Here is a 6,094-nt window from a genome sequence, read left to right on the forward strand (position 1 = left end):
CTCTCTCGCTCGCTCGCTTTCTCTCACTCTCGCGATGAGAAATCTGTTGTTTTCCCCTGCGACATTTTTTAAAGGTATGCATGTGTTGTTATCAATGTTATCTTTTCCCTATATGGTTACAGTGAGGTGTTTATTTGCAATCTGGATCACCGCCGGTATGAAAAAAAGGATCTTGCGCTATAAATTATAAGTTTGTTTTCATAACAATATTTTAAGAATATTTAACAGGTAAAATTAACATCATATTTAGATTCCACACATTTTTTTAGTAAAATTTCATATATAATATGCTAAAATTGAAGTTACGGTTTAAAAGATACAGATAATTTAGAAAATCATTTGGTTTCACTCAAATATATTCGAAAATAATATTTAAAAATACTTAACAGGTAAAAATAATCTCATATTTATATTCTACATATTTTTCTAACCAAATTTCATATATAACATGTTCAAATCAGAGTTACGGTTAAAAGATATGGATGATTTTAAAAAGCATTTGTTTGTCTTAAATATGATCCGCGGATGAACCTAAAACATTAGGAGGTTTTTCGAAAAATGTAAAATAACGGTTCGGGTGTGACTTAAATCCGGGCGGCGGGTTGAATTATTTGAAATAGAGAGACTTTTCTGAAAAATGCCATAACGGACGAAAGAAACCCAATTTGCTTTGCAAAAGAGCCCCTCCTGTGTTTTGCGCTGACCATTTGTTATGCACTCGTATGAACCGAGATTAACAATGCATCAAAACAATTTATTTTGTATTTATTTTTATTGGCCGTGCAAGCATATATGGTTTCACTGTGTATGCTCTAACCTGTGTGTATATATATTAGTCCAAGTGTACAACATTGCCTAATTCTTATCCATCCACGTATGCTCTAACCTTAAAAAAAAAGACTATAAAAACATCCACGCAAGGATCCAGAATGCACTTTATTTAAAAACAGTCGATGTATGCTGTGCCACATTAGCCAGCTAACACGTTGGCTGGCTAGAAGAAACCAGCCGCCTCGCTGGCGCTCGCTTCCAGCCTTTTCTTTCGGTCGCTCGCTCGCAGCCTTTTCTTTTTCGCTCGCTCGCTCGCAGCCTTATCTCCTCTGTTTTCTTTTCTCTTCTGCGAGGCTCTCGATGAAACATCCCGACCTCGCCCCCATCCAGACACCGAGCTCTCACTGGATGTACCATCGTTGCCGCTTGAGCCCACACACCGTCGCCGGGATTTCGCCCCGCCCCCTCCTCCCCCTCCCCCACCAAGCTCGAGAGCAGCGGCAGGATCACCCCGTCCTTTCCCTCCGCGCGGGAGGTTCTGGCAGAGCATCGGCCGGGGCGGCGGCGGTCTTCTCTTCGGCACATAGGGAGCCGAGCCGGGGCGGCGTCCCCGTGCCGTGTTGGTGGAGCCCCTCCTCCCGATGGGTGGCTGGTGGCTCCGTTGCTCGCAGCAGCCCCCATCGCTCGCCGGATCTGGCGGCCGGCCAGCACGCGCGGGGACTTGGTTGGGCCCGTTGCCGGCGAGCACAAGTCGCTGCCGTCCGCCGCTTCCTCATCTTTTGTTGTGCCTTGCGCCACCTAGCGCTCCCCCTTCGCCCCCTGCTGCTTGCCATGTAGGCGCCATAGCCATCGCTCCCTTGCCTCGCGCGTCACCGTCGCCTCGGTCCGACACCTCCAACTCCAAGCCACCGGTCGACGAGTGACACAATGCCACCCCACCACACCACCACGAGCGCTACGGCCCAGCGGGGCCAGTGTTGCTCCCCTCCGGCCTCTCTTTTGAGGTCAACCCTGAGCCTCCTTTGTCCCGCGGCTCCACCTCCGTTCCCGTCCACCATGGCCTCTCCGTCTCGATTCGTCCGTCGCGAGATCCACGAATAGTTTGCCAGATCCACTTAATATGTACTGCGGGTTGATTTTGCGGAAACCGAGGGGCTTTTTCGCAAAACGCCAGCGACGACGGACGAGCAGAAGCACTCCGTGCTTTATTAGTAGGGAAAGATATGGTCCGTCCGGCATGTCCCTCTCGCAAATGCTGATATCACATGAAGCAGATATTATTTCCATTAAAAGTAGGATCAGATCGCACAAGGCGATCAGGAGGCGACGAGGCCCTTGCGCGCCGCCGATGACGCCTCAGGTTCCCTCTCTCTCCGTCAGCTGCTCCGGCGACGGGAGGGAGGGGGAACCTCGGGTCTGTTTGCTAGGTGGGTGTGTGGTAGGGTTAGGGTTGAGGGAGACGCTACCGAGGCCGTTGTGGTGGTGTCGCGTCGGAATAAGTTTCTCCGGGCTCTGTTCGCAGTCAGGCGAGGCTTTTGCCTTCGTCTAGGAGCCAGCGGAGTTGGGGATCCTCGGGTCTCCTCGAGGTCGCGGGCTTTGGTGGCTGGAAGTCCATCGTCACTGGCCGTTTGGGTCCTCTGATAGACGATGGATTCAGGGAGACGAAGACCCTTCTTCTTCCTTGTTGGTATGATTTGCTGCTGCTGTTCTTCTCCTTCCTCTGTGCTGATGCTGGTGGGAGATCCTGCTTTATCCGGGCGGATGGCCCGGCCGCGGTGCTGGACCGGTCGGATGACTCGAGTTCTCTTCCCTCCGGAAGGGACACTTTTCGCGGTACTCAAAGCCAAAGATGGTGACAGCTGTTGCAGGTGTGTTGGATTGATGTCCATGCCCTCTCAGCGCTGGTGTCAAGAAAAGAGGAAGCAGCGTGGCGGCAATTGTACCGTGGTCGAAGATGATGACCTGCTTGCGACTGGTTGCAAATCCTTCTGCTGCAGGGGTATTCTCTCAAGATTCAGGGATGATGACACAGTGCTCCGGAGATCTTCTTGTGTTATGGTTGTCTTAGGGTACTCTAGGTGTTCATGGTCCTTTGTGTTTGCGTTTCAGTGTGCTTGTAAGGGTCAACTTCTTTGTACTGATTCGTGATATGAATAAAAAAATTCTCAGAAAAAAAAGATATTATTTCTGTTGACAACATTGTTTCGCTGGAAGCAAACAAACAACAATGTTTTCTTTGGTACCGAATTATATTCTCTTTTGGAGGAAATGTTGATCTAAGCAAATAGTTTTCGTAACTTGGGAAGCAAACACAATTTTCTTTGGAAGCAGATTATTTTCTCTCTTTGGAAATTGGAAGCACTGTTTAATGTTAGTAAATATATTTCTTCGTTTATGTTGGAAACAAGATTCGGATATCTTGGAACCAATCTCGTTAGACAAAGGAAACAAAATATTCTACGTAGGAAGCAAAACTAAATTGCAAGAATTGAAAAAAAATAGTATATGGAATCGAACTGCATGGCTCATAATTAGATGTAGCCCCCCGCGTGCCCCCCGTGTCGCCCTCCCCGAGCGAGGCGACCAGGGCGGTTCCCCACTCCTCCCCCTCCCCGCGAGTCGCCACCTCCCTTCCCCCCTCGCCGCTGCCGCCGGCGGGCGCGGCTGGGCGTTGCCCGCGCGGCGCCCCGCAGTCCGGCGGTGGCGGCCCCCCTTCTTCCCCGTCGCTGGTCCCCGGTCGGGCGGGCGGTCATGGCGGCGGAGCCCTTCGGCCGGCGGCGTTCCGGCGCGGATCTGGACGGCGGCGGTGCGGAGGTGTTGCCCCTTGGTGGCGGTGACGACCCATGGCTTGCGGTGGCCGGCGGCAACCGGCTGGCCCAGATCTAGGCCCTACGGGCCCGATCTGGGTCGGGGCGGGCCTGCTGGGTGGCCGCAGTGGGTTGTTCAACAGTGGTTCCGGCGAACTCCTCGCGACAGGGACGGCGGCTGCTGTGCCGCGACAGCTGCAGCACGGCGGCGGAGCTTCACGGGCCCGTTCTGGACCCGGCCGGACATTTGGTCTGGTGTGCCTCTGCTGCTATGCCCGGTCTGCTATTGCCTAAGCCGGTGGAGGTTGTTCCCTCCCTCGTGGCTGCGGTGCTGCCGGTCCTTGTCTACGGGTGTCTCGTTTGGATCCGGCCGGCCTCGCTTCGTTGGCCGTGGTGAGACGACGGCGGTGTCCTCGTGAGTGTGTTGGCGCATGTTGGTGGGTGACGGGTGTGGTGGAGCCGAAGGTTGGTCCTGGGTGGTGGGCGCGAGAGGTCGGGAGAAATCCATGTCGGCTCTTGCCGGCACCAACGCGGTGACGCCTGCGGGCGCCGCCATCCTTCTTGAAGGGCGTCGGGTGACCCTCTCCCCCCTCTACCCTCCGTGTACCAGGAGAAATCCTAGGATTCGTCTGGGCAGCAGCGTCGTCATCGTCGCATTCCTTCTTGGAGGTGGTGCTTGGTACACGGCAACTCGGTGGCTTTGGAGCGTGGTGGTTATCTTCGGTGGGCGCAGCGGTCGCGGGGTGCCGTAGCTTTCGTTGATCCGGCGGTGTTGGCATTTTTTCTCTTATTTTCTCTTGTTTTTTCTTTTGGGCGTGCTTGTGCTGTTAGCCCAGCGTTGATCGGAATGTTGTATCGGGTGGTTGCTATATCAATATAGCGGGGCGAAAGCCTATTTCGAGAGAGATCGTTTCCTAAAAAATGGTACTTCCATCAGTTAAAAAAAATTCCATCCATGGGAGCAAGAATATTCCTTTTGTGTGAAGCAATATTGTGAGGCTTTTGAAACATTATATTATTACAAACGAAATCGTACTCCATGGAAGCAAACATCATTAACCATGGAAGCAAAATCACCGATTGATGGAAACATAAATTATTGTGTTAAGACGAAAAAAATCCAGATGAAAGCTACAGCTCCATCGGAAGCAAAACTTAATAACATTGGAAACAAATAATGTTGTAAATTTGCTTCCACCCGTGAACTGTCAACCCTATAGATAACAATGATATGTGATGTTCCAAAGATATGTGATGTTTTTCTAAGTTGACAACAATACGTTTTTCGACAAAGGGCTTTTTATTGAATTGAAGTATCGAGTTGATACAAACGCATCAAAGATCACCCGGCCTCTGCATAGCTAGATGCACAGGGCCAAAAGTTCGAAGAAGTCTAGATAAAAAATAATATGGCCAAACAGCCACAAGTAAAAAATAAAACAAGCCTATAGCGGGGCCAATCCAATTCGAAGATCACACCGCCATCCATGGGGTAGAAAATCTCCCTGGCCGAACGCTCCAGCCGTGTAGACGCCATCATAAAAAGGTCTTTGTCCTCCGGCCGCTGCAGGATAGACCACATACGGAGCCATCGCGAGCATATATGAATAAACTGCATAGGAGAAGAAACGCATTTACGGTTAAAAACAATATCATTCCTAGTGAGCCAGAGTGCCCAACATAAGGCAGCTGCCCCCACAAGAATGTGTTTAGAAAATTGTTTATCTATTCCCCTCAACCAGTTGCTGAACATATTACGTGCACTACGTGGAGGATATAGATTCGAAGCTATTTGGACAATGGCCCATACCGATCGAGCAAACTTGCATTCAAAAAATAAGTGCTTAATCGACTCATCATGGTGGCAGAAAACATATTTTTTGCAACCTAGCCAGTTTCGTCTTGCCAAACTGTCCCTAGTTAAGATAACTCCTTTAGTGAAAAACCATAGGAAAATTTTCACTTTTAGGGGAATCTTAAGCTTCCACAATTTCCTATTATCTATTGGTACCTCGTTATGAACCAGTGCATCGTACATGGATTTAACCTAAAACTTACCACTCTGATGCAATTTTCATTTAAAGATATCCGGTTCCACTGACAGCTGGATGGCTCCCAGTCGGGTTAGCAGATCATCCCATGCTGCCAATCGAGGACCAATGAGGGTTCGACGAAAAGAAATATCAGTGTTTTCTTGTCCCAGCACTTGTTTAATCGTGACAAATTTATGTCTAACTATCCGATATAAACTTGGGTATTGCACATTTAAGGGGTTGTTTTTCCCCGCAAAAAAATAAACAATATGTTGCTTTACACCTACACACGTGCTTCCTTAAGTTTGTAAATTTGTATCCAACCATGAACTGTCAACCCTATAGACGTTGGATGTGGCAGTAAAGGTAGGAGGACGTTATGGGATAGGATGGAAGCATGGAAAGATCCAACGTGATTTAAGGTGATTGTTATGACTCAATGTGTAATTACTGCAAATCTCAACGGAAAAAAATCCCACAACG

Source organism: Triticum dicoccoides, chromosome 6A (genome assembly GCF_002162155.2).
Source record: "Triticum dicoccoides isolate Atlit2015 ecotype Zavitan chromosome 6A, WEW_v2.0, whole genome shotgun sequence".
In the NCBI taxonomy this organism is placed as follows: Eukaryota; Viridiplantae; Streptophyta; class Magnoliopsida; order Poales; family Poaceae; genus Triticum; species Triticum dicoccoides.